At 39.1% G+C, this 14,397-nt stretch overlaps 1 protein-coding gene and 1 long non-coding RNA gene across 2 annotated transcripts in view; one reads left to right on the top strand and one right to left on the bottom strand.

Annotated features, from left to right (window-relative positions):
• Positions 1–6,612, top strand: part of LOC134479989 (uncharacterized) — a 32,974-nt gene extending 26,362 nt beyond the window's left edge. The window contains exons 2-3 of the long non-coding RNA XR_010054064.1: positions 1,040–1,205; positions 5,065–6,612. This is a non-coding gene — a long non-coding RNA (uncharacterized LOC134479989). The remainder of the gene's footprint in view (positions 1–1,039; positions 1,206–5,064) is intronic.
• Casp1 (caspase 1) overlaps positions 1–14,397 on the bottom strand; it is a 135,958-nt gene that overhangs the window by 40,444 nt on the left and 81,117 nt on the right. The gene's annotated exons all lie outside the window — the stretch shown is intronic.

Genomic DNA, 14,397 nt, shown 5'->3' with positions numbered 1-14,397 from the left:
ATTTTCTTATAAAAACAGAGGAAAGTGTGCTGAACCTTCAGTTTTATTCCTGCATTATAAGCACTGTGAAGTGCAAGAAGAGATAAGCAAAGAAAATATCGTTGTTGGCTACAAAACAGATGAGGATATGTTAAGAGAGCTGAAATACAAAGGTCTAAATACATAGTTTTGGGTGAGAGCAACTCTATCCTTTTATAGTGTAATCAGGAACCCAGGGATAAAACAAAATAACAAAGCACCAACAGGAAAGAACATCTTCTCTTCACTATAAATTCTCGACTTGACAACTCTGAAAGTGCCAAATAAAGTGATTGTTCTTCCCTTATATTGTCCCTGTTAAGTATATTTCTCACAATGGTGAGAAAGCTAATACTTCCAGGAAATTGGTACCAGTCAAGTTGGATGCCTGCTGTGACTAATTGTCCATGTCATTCAGAAACTTTTGAAACAAGAAAGAAAAGAATTTGTAAGTTCTTGGAGCAGTGGATAGGGAACTAGTAGAGTTCTCTGACTAGAAGCTGCAGGATAATTCTGATGGACACTTAGAAGTCAAGAACAGGAATTAACCAACAAATACTTTGTGGCTTATGAAGTTTTTGATGAGAAAGAAGATTTTATTTTAAATAGGACAAGAGCTAGTTTGCATTACATTTTCAATAAGAGTTTAATTATGTGTGTTCTAGATCCTGAAACTTTGAGAAACACCCTAAAAATAGTGGGCTGAATCATTTGTCGTTGGGGACCCGACGTCCGAACTAAGCAAAGCTAGAGCCCTGCCCTGAGCAGATTCCTGAGAATGACTTGAACTTTTCAAAGAACTTGTCCCCAGAAGACTGTTGCCTCATTGTGTAAGGAGAATATCTTGCAGTTTAATGATTTACCTTATGTCCTTGGGCACTTCCCAGTACTCCACCGCCCTAAGCTTCAGTTCCTGCTTCAATTCCTGCTTCAGATCTTTAAATGCTGTATATTCCTCTCAATAAATGAGACCTTGACAACAGAACCTCTCCTTCTTTTCTCCCCTCCCCTTGACCCTCAGGTAGCGCCTCTTCAGGACCCTGCATAACTGGACCTGCTGGACGGTTCAAGTGGCGCCTGAACAGGGACGTGAAGCACGGCCAACTACCGGACGACAGAGACAGGACATCTGCGGAAAAACTGAGGACTCTTCAGGCCGCATCTCTCGTGTGTCGCTGGAGAGGGAGGTAAGAGAGGGCCCCCAAATAAATGTCGTCCCATTGTCATGGGGAAGGTATTGTCTAAGGAAGCTTGTTTCATAGGAGAGATCAAGCTTTCACTCAGGGAGAGAGGAATAAGAGTTATGAAAAAGGATCTCTTTAAATTATTTTGTCTTTGTGTCAGAAACTTGTCCTTGGTTTATTATTGAAGGACCAGAAAGTAGCTCCTATAGTTGGGATAAGGTAGGAAAGTGTTGAAATGACTTATTGTAAGAAGAAGGATCCAAGGCGGTTCCCATTCAGGAAATAGTGTCTGCGTCTTTGTGCCTCTGTGTTTTGTGCCAACTAAACTCTGAATCTGTATTTGCTACTCTGGGTCTGTATTTGATCGAGAGTTCTGGAGTTCTGGAGTTCTGGTTTTGCAGTTGCTCCCACCTCGGGATGAGAGGGAGGCTCATGTCTCAGGAGAGACGCAAATTTGAGCGGTAGATGTGCCAGGGGCTCACCGATTACGCTGCCCTAGGAGAGGTGAGAAGGGACTCCAGGGATGCCTGGGAGATTCCCGTCTGGGTGCCAGTGAGGATTCAGTGATTCTCTTGGATTGGAGAAAAGACCCGCTTTTCTGGCTGTCTGTTTTTCCAGAGTGGTCTTTGTCTGTGTGTCTTAGGTCTTTGTTTTTTGTTACTTGTGACTTTGACAATGGGAAGATTCTGGTTAGGAAGGAGGAATGCTGTGGAATCCGCTCCTCTTAATCTGTCTTTGGTGAGGTCATGGAAGCTCCCATCTGAATCAGTTCAGTTTTTGTGACAATCTTGCGGTGGTCACTTGTTTTTTGTTTTTGTGCTTTTGCTTTTCTGTCTGTTAATCTTTGGATTGTCTTTCTGTGTGACTGAATGCTTTTGTCCTTTTCGGTGGACCTCTATTTTATGGACTCTCTTCTTGTTTTCTCACCATCCCACTTGAGATGCTAGTTAGTAGCTGTTACAGGAAATCTATATGCTCACATGAGGCATGTGCTTTAGAAGCAAGAATTTCATGTTTGCCCTGGCTTCCATCGGGATAGGTGTGGGAATAGGCTTGATTTCTATTGCAAATGATGTAATATTGCATATGTTAGTACTCCTAACACTTCTTGGGACTGTGCCTTAAGGATTACAACCTGTATAAGTTTAGAAGTTCTAAAAGTCAGTCATGACCTTTGTGTGTAGGTTCAGATAGTGTCCAGATTGGAATCCTGATGCTAAAGACTTAGTAAGACACAAAAGAGAGTTGAGAATTACTTAGGGCTATTTTTAGGCTGAATCTAGGTGCTGCAAGGGCAGCTACAAGACATCTGCTGTTGCCCTGCAACACAAGGCTTACGGAGAATTCAGAATTGCCATTGACTTAGATATAGAAAGAGTAAAAAAGACTTTTTAGCTGACCTCCAAGAATCCCTAACCCCCCTCTCAGAGATAGTCCTTCAGAATAAGAGAAGATTAATTTGACCTGATATTCCTTAAAGAAGGAGGTCTGTGTGTTACACTAAAAGAAAAATGTTGCTTCTATGTAGACCATTCAGGAGTAATTAAAGACTCTGTGAGTAAACTTTTAGAAAAGTTACACAAAAGACAGAGAGACAGAGACCATCAGGGATGGTTCGAGAGCTGGTTTAATAGCTCTCCTTGGATGACTACTCTGATAACTTCCCTTATGGGACCCTTCTTAATTTTGCTTCTGTTTCTGATTATAGGTTCATGTGTGTTAAATAAGCTAGCTACCTTCATTAGAGAAAGAGTAAGTGCTGTTCAGATTTTGATGTTACGTCAGCAATGTCATGTTTTAATTTAGTTCTATGATTAGAACTAGCCACTAGAAGAAGTGGGGAATGAAAGGTAGAAGTTTTAAAGTTGCCTCCCGCCACTAGACAAAGGTTCAGAGTAGAAAAAAAAAAAAGAAAACCAAAACCAAAACCAAAATATATATATATATATATATATATATATATATATATATATATATATATATGGTTAGGCCCTGGATTGTATGTTCCAGGAAGCTTCTCCTAGGGCTATAGAATGGGTAATTCACATCAGTCGGTTTGACAACTCTCTCCCAGGAACTAGCTGACCATAAAGTTAGATTAAAATCTTAGAGAACAGTCTTGAGAAGCCGGAAGCTTCTCCCAGGAAAAAGCAGACCATAAAGTTAAATAATCTTGAGAAACAGGAAGCTCCTCCTTGTGATTTTTCACTGGTATTCTTGACATTTTCCAATGATGTCCTTACTACCTCCTTTTCCCCAACAGCTGTTTTTTGGCAGTAATATCCTCTTTACTTGATACATTTACCTGCCTCCTCAACAAGGGTCCTTCCCACCTATCGCTTGCTGGTTGCACAAATCATACATCTTGGAAGAGAACAGTCCCATAAGCTCTTTGGAAAGGACTCCGATGCTTTAATCTTACCCTGTAGCCCCTCCCAAGTCTCTTGGCTCAGTCAACAGGTAGATGAATGGACAATTAGCTGCATTGCCTTTCAGGGTAAGAGAGATAATCATTACTCCTCAGATAAGTTGATACAGTTTTTTTCACAAAATTGCAGTCCCAGTGGTCTTTCCAAAGGTAATACGTGATCACCCTATGTCAGGAGTCCATTTATCTTACAGACAGCTCCTCTAATGGACAAGCCACATTTTTCACTGATGGTCAAATACAACAGTTCTCTACCCCTTTAGATTCTGCTCAGCTGTTGGAGCTTCAAGCTATCCTCGCAGTATTTCATGCGCTGCCTGAAGCACCCTTTAACCTGTATACGGATAGTTCATATCTTGCCTTTTCTATCCCCCGGTTAGAAACAGTGCCCTATATTCAGCCTACCACCAGTGCTGCCCCCCTGTTTGCCACCTTACAAAAGTATATTCAGAGGCATTCTTGCCCCTTCTTTGTGGGACACATTCGAGCACATACCGGATTGCCAGGCCCCTTGGCTGATGGTAATGATGCCGTTGATCACCTCACCTGGCTCGTGGCCTTGGCCCAGGGGGCCTTCTCTATGCCCCTTAAACTTGCCCAAAAAGCACATGACTTATATCACCTTAATGCACAAACCCTTAGGATTAAATATAAGATTACCCGTGAACAGGCTCGCAAAATACTCTGTAGTTGCAAAGGCTGCGTGACCCTACTGCCTAACCCCCACCTAGGGGTCAACCCCCGTGGGCTGGTTCCTAGAGAGCTCTGGCAAATGGATGTCACCCATCTACCCTCCTTTGGTAAATTAATATATATTCCTGTCACCATTGATACCCTTAGCGGCTTTATCTATGCATCCCTGCAGACAGGGGAAGCCACCAAATTTGTTATAAGTCATGTTCTGGCTTGCGTCACAGTTTTACCTCAACCTAAGATTATTAAACAGATAATGGACCTTGATATACTAGCTCTAATTTTAAAGACTTTTGTTCCCAACTCAGAATTAAACATGTCATGGGCATTCCTTATAATCCTCAGGGACAAGGTATAGTTGAAAGAACTCACCAAATCCTTAAAAATATGATCCATAAATTACAGTCAAATGGGGGAATAATATTCCCCCTCCTCGGTAATCACAAAAATTTAATAAATCATGTACTCTTTGTCCTTAACTACATATACAAAGATGGAAAACTGCAGTAGATCGCCTGTGGCACCCCCATAATTCTTATGATTATGCACCAGTCCTATGGAAGGACCCATTAACATCCCAATGATATGGCCCTGATCTGGTCCTCATTTGGGGACATGGATCAGCCTCCATTTATGATTCAAAGACTGAGGGGACCCGTTGGCTACCCGAGCACCTTGTTAGGGCCCTTAACCCACCCAGGGGACAACCCTGAGGAAAAGTCTAACTATGCTTAATTACAGACCATGCTGACCAGGGGAACCTTCATCTGGATCCTTGGAAGCATCATCACGTCTGCCCTTGCTACATAGCCTCATCAGATCTTCAACTATACCTGGGTGATTCTTAATGGCACCAGAGATGTGGTGTCTGCCAACTCCACCATTGCTGCACGAGTTCCCTGGACCAATTTTGAGTTCCTGCAGTTCTGGGAAAGAGGCAACCTGTCACTGCTGTGACTCTTGCAGTACTTCTAGGCCTGTCAGCTGTGGGGACAGGAACTGGGGTTGCCTACCTGATCACCTCCCAACAGAGTTATCATCAGCTCAGTGCCACCATAGACAAGGACATCAGTGAGCTATAACAAGGAATAACCTATATTAAAGACTCAGTTGCTTCCTTGGCTGAGGTTGCTCTACAAAATAGAAGGGGTTTAGATCTTCTCTTTCTCCAACAGGGAGGGCTCTGTGCGGCCCTCAAGGAGTGTTGCTTTTATGCTGATAAGACAGGATTAGTAGAAAACAGCCTAGAAAAGTAAGAGAAAGTCTACAAAAGAGACAAAGAGAAAGAGAAAAGAGTGAAGCTTGGTATAAAAATTGGTTTTCTGCCTCTCCCCTGCTCACCACTCTTCTACCCAGTATCCTGGGTCCCTTTATAGGACTCCTGCTACTCGTCTACTTTGGCCCATGGGTGCTTAAAAGTTAAATGATTTTATCAAGGCCCAGGTGGATTCAGCTACCAACAGGTCTCAGTCCATTACCACTGCCTCCATTGTGAGGAGGCTGAGACAACCGGGGAGTGTGATACTCCCCTTGGGTTGCCAACGGCTGGCCTGGACTTCTCCACCCTAAATACAACCTATAACTCAGGCTGGAAAATCAGTCACTGGTGGAAGCCTCAATGATGGGAATATTATGGTGCCACATACCAGGTGCACACCTCACCGCTGTGAAGTAACCCTATGACACGATAAGCACGGGTCCATGATCTGGGTTTCCCATTCTCACAAAACACACACGGATAGTCCAGAATGGTTTGTTAAAGCATAAGATTGTTCCTAGCCATTGGGGTGCAGTCCTAACTGCAAGAGTGGCTCAACATGGCCGGGCTGAGCACTCTGTGAGACATGTTTGAACTATCTCAGGCCACTACTTCCACCCTGGTGGATATAATGAAACCTAAGTGAGAGTGCCAGACGTGGGGGCAACCTGTGTAGACTACGACAGTGGGCTTCACCGACCAGGTGCTGGTTGTGGATGCACACCATATAGACAGAACTTCTTCCCACTGATAGTTAAGGAAAGGTGGAGATGTCGGGGACCAGACATCTGAACTAAGCAAAGCTAGAGCCCTGCCCTGAGCAGATTCCTGAGAAGGGCTTGACCTTTCAAAGAACTTCTCCCCAGAAGACTGTTGCCTCATTGTCTAAGGAGAATATCTTGCAGTTTAATGATTTCTCTTATGTTTTTGGGCACTTCCCAGTACTCCCCCGCCCTAAGCTTCAGTTCCTGCTTCAATTCCTGCTTCAGATCTTTAAATGCTGTACATTCCTCTCAATAAACGAGACCTTGACAACAGAACCTTGCTTGGTCTCCTTCTTTTCTCCCCCCCTTGACTCTGAGGTAGCACATCTTCGGGACCCTGAATAACTGACCTGCTGGATGGGTCAGTTTGACAAAAGATATTTCAAGGAAGTCACCGTTTAAGACATGGTTAGTGAGAGCTGGTTTTATTCAGATTTACAGTGAAATTTGGGAGCAAAAAATAATACAGAGCATAAATATTTGAAAAACATTTTGCTGTTTAACAAGAAAAAGGAAAGCTTTAATATCAACAGAAAGTACTTTCTAAGACCATAGTAGAGCGTTGGAAACAACCTTTCGTTGGATGAAGGCCATGATGCTTTGAGCTTATTTAAAATATTTTATTTGAAGACAGAAACTCCAAGGAATTTTGGTGATACAAAGTAGCCCAGGGGAGTATTCTTCTGAACTCAGCCATCTACACACTCAGAAACCACTGTGGTTATAGTCTGATTGGGTCTACTGGCCAAGCAAGCTTTGGCCATTCATCTCATTCACATATCTACACATGGCTAGTTTTGTAGCCATCCAGAAAGACTGGAGCTACTGTGGATGCCAGCATCATCTTCATTTCAAAGGAAGTTTTGCAAACATGTAGCAGTTCTTAATAATGCTGATGTACCCCTAAGGATCAGAAGCATGAAGTTATGACAGTGAAGACTTCACAATCTCACATTTCACCACCATGTATACTGGAAGGCAGACATGGAACAATGGATTTTAATTTTTTTCTTTCACTGACTTTCCATCTTGTTTGTAAGTCTTATCATTACTTAATGTACTACATAATTCAGAAGTGCAAATAGGACCATAAATAGCCAAATAGGCAACAATAATCTCCAACATCTTCCTGTATTAGTGATTTTTATATTTAAAATGGCTAAGATGTTTGATGTCTCTGAATGAGACATAACTAAAGCATTCATTACGAGTTATGGAGCTCTCGTCCATGACATCATAATAAAAAATTCTGGGGAGTTTTTCAGTTTGTCTATTCAGTTACAATTAGTTTTATGAGCAATAGTACAAAAGATTTTCATCTTCTTGTTGAACATCAGACTTCTATGATATCACTGAATTTAATGATCTCTAGAGCTACTTCATAACATTTACAATATCAGGCTTTTTATTGATTCTTTCACGAATTGTACATGCTTGACCTTTGAGTCTAGCACTTTATGGTTCTAATATTCCAAATTCTCACTTAATTATAAAAGTTCTCTTCAAATCTCACATTCTCTTCCTTCTTTATACTGTTTCTATTGAAAATTTGAGAAAGACTGAGTTTTAGTCCTCAGGTTATTTTCTTTCCTGAGCCAAATTTTTATATGTAATGTAACATGGTAAAAGAGCCTTTGTGGATATGATTAAGATTGCTGAATAATTGAGCATAAGGTAAATACACTCTGCTGATTTATCTGAGTAAACTTCATACAATCACACAATTCCTTCCAAGCATAAATCTTGCCAGGTGGAAGCTGACAATATACAGAGGGGACATCAGACTGATCTTTGCACAGAGGAGACATTTTTTGCACAAAGAACCTGATACCTCTCATTGTCACTGAAGTGAACAACAGTGTAAAATCCACAGGCACTGGGAGGCAGGAGCAAGTTAGAATTGACAGTCAGAACACTCTTGTTTGATGGAAATGTAAGGGTTTTTTCTCGTGTAAACACTAGGGTCACTGGTATTTTCTTATTTCTTTTTCCATAGCAGTAATGAGTCCTCCTATCTCATAGCCGCCATTTTATCTTCAATAGAATAGATGGCAAGAACTTACTGACTCTTGGTATTCAGATTGTTTCTAGGAACATGCCTTGGCCATCAATAGAGTGAGACATCATCCTACAGTGTTTTCAGAGAGTGGCATATTACCCTGGCATAATTGGTTCACAGACAAAATGGAATTAATAATACTATCTAAATGTGATCCTCAAGAAAATGAAAAGACCTTCTCTTTGCCAACTCAGCGTATGCCAGCGACAGAACAAGCAATGTATATTGCTTAAACATGCTGTCACTTTACTGCTGCTTCTATTTATAGAGTCACAGAATCATGAGTTTGTGTAAAAAGTAGGAAATTTAGAGAATACAGATTATAATTGGCATTGCGAAGAACACGAATTAGTATCCTAAAAGCATAAAACTCATAAATAATCAAATCAACATGACAAAATTCACAGAATTTCAATTGCTCTGGAGTGCTTTCCTGTCCAGTAACCCTTTTAATACAGAAGAGAAACCAAAGGTACTGGGCATGTCTTTTGAAAAACAGTGAGCATTGAACAACAATTACAATCTATGGTGGAAGGGACAGACTTAAGGAAGAGCAAGTTCTTGATCATCAGTTTTCTACATGATATGAGTCAATCCCTGAAGCTCAGAGACTCTCAATTAACCTTATTCAAAGTACATGTAATATAAATCAAATCCAAGAAATGAGGGAGAAAAGTTTTAAAAAATGACTACTTTCTCATCTGAAATCACAACTTCCTTAACTAGGAAATATTTCTTGCATAAATATTTTGGAGGTACCATTTTGTGTCTTCAATCTTATCAGGGAATTCACTGACAAGCATTGTTCTAGTAAATATTAATAATAGACAAACTAACCCATGCTATTGCTGGTACCGGTGGGCCACATGGCATCTGTGGGGCATTTTCATCTCAATCAGTAAAACGTCTCAACCTGACTTACTAAGTTTCCAATTTCCATGCCACACTGCAGCCGACTACTCTCTGGCCTTGCAGCTATCTTGGCTGCCAGGGCTAGCCCTATCAGCAGCCACCTATCTAGTTCCCAAGGGCCTTGCCAGTCCCATACAGAGACCATCCCATGGCTCTCTTGCTGTGGAGTCTGCTCACATTCCCAGCAACCAAGTAAAATCAAAACTAAATTAGCTTGTAATTTTTCGATCAGATGTATATCAGTAAATTCTCACCCCACAAAACATCTATACAATAAACTCAGACAATTAATATTGACATAAACTGCCCATTTAATAAGACAAATTGTCCTATAAAAATCCATCTCTTAGGAAATATTCATAGCTACCTGTGGCTCTTTAAGGCTACACAGATCTGGGTCGTCCTTTCTGTCCTCCATCTTGGTTCTTTTCCTTCTCCTCCCTCTCTCCAAAACTCTTTTCCTGCCTTACTATTTCACTGCTGAACCACAAGCCTTGCCTTAGCTTGTGCCTGCCCTGCATATAGGCATCAATCCACAAAGCATAATTAACTTAATCTAACAGTCTTTCAGCATGCTTAAGAAGGATTCTTGCAACTGCTTCTGCACCTAACTTATGAGTTACTTCTCTCATTGCTGTGACAAATTTGATTTATCTATCTATCTATCTATCTATCTATCTATCTATCTATCTATCTATCTAATATATCTATATATCTACATATCTGTCTCTATCTATCTATCTATCTAACTATATCTATATCTATATCTACATCTATATATCTATATCTATATCTATCTATCTATCTATCTATCTCTCTCTCTCTCTCTATATATATATATATATATATATATATATATATATATAGAGAGAGAGATTTAAAAAGTTTATCTTGGCTTAAAGTTTGACAAGAAATATAGAGGGACTGAAGAGAAAACATGTGTTGCCTACTCTGAAGCCCTCGATTCCATCCTTGAAAGATGACTGGTAAAAGGAGAGAATTGTATCCTTGCATGTTGGATTCTGATACCCACATGCAAGTCCTGATGTAGAGTTCCTCACACAAACACGCACACACACACACACACACACACACACACACACACACACACACACACACCAAATGCATACATCAGAACAAGTGAAGTAAAGTTTTAAAAAATATAAAGTAGTTAAGGTCTGCGATAGTAGGAAGTGTGAGAGGTAGAAGCGTAAGGCAGTTGTTCCCATTATTTCTTAGTCAGGAAAAAGAGAAAAAATATCTATTGACACTAAGGCAATTTACTCTTTTCCTTTTTTTAATTTAGTTTAGGTAACTAGTGAGCAACTGAGTGTCATCCCGATTTCAAAAGGACATGTCTTTGCTCTTCAATTGAATGGCTTTAGAAAGACCCTTAAAAACACACAAGGGCTTGTGTGACTCAGATCCAGTGAGGATAACAAATTATTCCACCCCCTTGAGGAAAACATGAATTCCTTATTTTAAGCCTCCAGTGCACTGCTTGCACTAAATTCTGTCTTCTACCATCACAATGCTCTTCTTCATCTCACTCCAAAACACCTCATATTTCAGTTCTTCCAGTTGTTCCTAAGAACTGGTACTGAAAAGTCTCATGATATGTCAGAGTTCAGTATCCTCTCTAATAATCCTCATACTAGCCTATTAATCTTTGTCCCATGTACCAAGTACTTTGTGTCCTGCCAAAATTTTGTAATTATGTTGATCTTCACAACTGTCTGTGATTTCAGAATAAAGGAGACTTTTGAAAAAAATTGTCTCTTCAAAATATATTAAAAACAGATTTTGGAGTTGCCTCACTTCAGGGATCTGAATCTCCCTCCATCTCTAAGCAATACAGGCAGAATAATTCCACCCTGTGTGTGTGGATTAAGCTGGACTTTGTGCCCTGTGTTTGGGAAAAAGCAAGATTACTTAGTTTTCTGCTCTTTTAATAAACTTTTAAAGACTGTCATTTTTTCTAATACTCTTTTCTGTTTGTCTGTATAGCCTAGTGATTTCTAGGCTAAACAAATCCATTCTAGGAATAATTGTGCATTAGTCATTGATTTGGGGTCCTTAAATATACATTAATTTTAAATAAATTTCACTTTAGGATGACATTGGGCAAATGTCATTGATTCCACATAATCACATCTTGAAATGAGGCTTCCTGCACCCTAGGAAAGGAATTCTTACTACCAAATAATGTGCTAGCAGAGGTCAAAAGGGAGTGTTGAATCCTCTAGAACTAGAGTTCCAGGTGATTGTGAGCGGCTGTATGTAGGTGCTGAGCAGAGCTCCCTGGTGTTCTACATTTTCATCTTTGAGCCTTGTCTCTCTTCCTCTCTAGATCACTACTCCTGAAATGAGTGGGGCATGTGTAGGTCTTACTTGCAACTAACTACAGCCTGAAGCTTAGAAGATCTGGTTCATAGTATACAAAAAATAAATGATAGTTGAAAGCATGGTGGAGATAATTTCTACAAATATGTTAATGCATGTATTTAAAATAAAAAACTATTTATTGCTCATGTATCAAATTCAAGAAACTATTTTGTTATCTGGAGTTACTAGAATGAAAAATCAAACAAAGGCCTCGGGTCACACATACCTCCTGTAAACACATTCTCTATCATCAAATTTTTAAATTGTGGATTGAAAGTGGAAGCATCTTGAAAACTCTATATATTATTAATAAATAAGCAAACTGAAATATGAAATGACATAAATGTGATTGACATATGCTTAATTTCTATGTCAATCCTCAAAAGGATGCTTCAATAAAGAGAATAGCTCTTTTCCAAGCTGTGAATCAAGAATTAAAACTATTGCCATTTTCAGTTTAAGCAGTTAAACTTGTAGTTCCCAAAAATAAAGTTTTATTATTGTATATTTGGTGCATCGTGTTTGCATATTAGTCTGACTATGACCAGCTGATACTTTAACTTGCCTGTCTTCTATTATGCATGGAATCTTGTTCTCTTCTTTTTCATCAATGGGATCTAATCCCTGTGTTCTCATGTAACATGCCATCAAAAACAAACATATTTCTCTTTTGTATTCTAATTACCACTTTTGAACATATTTCTAATGTTATTTTATTTAAGGAATATTAAAGTATTAAAATGTCTTATTAATTAGTATATTTGTCATTTATAATCAAAGCCAAACTATTATTCTCTTGAATTCAAATAACCATAGAGACTAAATTCACTGAGTAGATTCTTACATGTTTAATGCCAGAGAATGTGATTGAGAAATATTAATTAGAAAAGATAGAGGTAAGACTAAAGTCATATTATGTGTTAAGGAGTGTGGCTAAATAGACATTTCAGCAAAACAATAGCTCTGTGGAAGAAAGTTTTTATTATGTGACCATTGTCAAGGGTTGAACTCACAGTAAGTTTTCAGGGGGTCTAGAATACAGGGAAGCTGGGAAAAATAGAGTTCTATTAGTCCAGTTGTAGGACTGGATTTATAAATGGAATTCAAGCAGCTACCATATGTTATAAAATGTTAGATTAAAATAAATAATTTTTACATTTAAAACTTATTAAAAGTCTCCAAACCAAAAATAGTCCAGGACCAGATGGGTTTAGTGCAGAGTTCTATCAGACCTTTGTAGAAGACCTCACACCAATACTGTCCAAAATATTCACAAAATAAAGACAGACAAAGCACTACTCAATTCCTTCTAGAAAGCCACAATTACGCTTATACCTAAACTACAGAAAGACCCAACAAAGAAAGAGAACTTCAGACCAATTTCCCTTATATTGATGCAAAAATACTCAACAAAATTCTTGCAAACCGAATCCAAGAACACATCAAAATGATTATCCATCATGGTCAAGTAGGGTTCATCCTAGGGTTGCAGGGATGTTTCAATATATGGAAATGCATCAATGTAATCCACTTTATAAACAAACTCAAAGAAAAAAAACCAACATGATCATTTCATTAAATGCTGAGAAAGCATTTGACAAAATTCAGCACCCCTTCATGATAAAAGTCCTAGAAAGATCAGGAAGTCAAGGCCCATACCAAAACATAGTAAAAGCAATATACAGCAAACAAGTAGCTAACATTAAACTAAATAGAAACTTGAAGCAATACCACTAAAATCAGGGACTAGACAAGGCTGCCCACTCTCTCCCTATTTATTCAATGTAGTACTCCAAGTCCTAGCCAGAACAGTCAGACAACAAAAGGAGGTAAGTCAAAGGATACCAATTGGAAATGAAGAAGTCAAAATATCATTATTTGCAGATGATATGATAGTATACTTAAGTGACCCCAAAGGTTCCACCAGAGAAATACTTAACCCGATAAACAACTTCAGCAAAGTGTCGCGGTGTAAAATTAACTCAAACAAATCAGTTACCTTCCTTTACTCGAAGGATAAACAGGCTGAGAAAGAAATTAGGGAAATGACACCCTTCATAATAAGCCCAAATAATGTAAAATACCTCGGTGTCACTCTAACTAAGCAACTGAAATATCTGTCTGACAAGAACTTCATGTCTCTGAGGAAAGAAATTGTAAAAGATCTCAAAATATGGAAAGACCTCCCATACTCATGGATTGGCAGGATTAATATAGTAAAGTGGCCATTTTGCCAAAAGCTATCTACATATTCAGTGCAATCACCATCAAAATTCCAACTCAATTCTTCATAGAGTTAGAAAGACCAATTTGCAAATTCATTTGGACAAAATCCCAGGATATCTAAAGCTATACTCAACAATGAAAGAACTTTTGGGGTAATCATCATCCCTGACCTCAAGCAGTATTATAGAGCAGTAGTAATAAAAACTGTATTGTATTGGTACAGAGACAGGCAGGTAGATCAATAGAATAGAATTGAAGACCCAGAAATGAACCCACATACCTATGTGTATTTATGCGTGTATGTGTGTGTATGTGTGTTCACCATTTAGAGGTGAACATTCTTCAGGCTCTTAATATCTTCTGATAAGAATAAAATACACATTGAGTTAACTGCTTAGTTTTTCTAGAGCCCTTTCTTCATTCCTTCCTATGAGTAATGATAGCAGTTCCTGCAAAACAGCAGAGACTGG

Source organism: Rattus norvegicus, chromosome 8, assembly GCF_036323735.1.
Source record: "Rattus norvegicus strain BN/NHsdMcwi chromosome 8, GRCr8, whole genome shotgun sequence".
NCBI lineage: Eukaryota > Metazoa > Chordata > Mammalia > Rodentia > Muridae > Rattus > Rattus norvegicus.
This window is presented reverse-complemented; position numbering and strand designations above follow the sequence as displayed.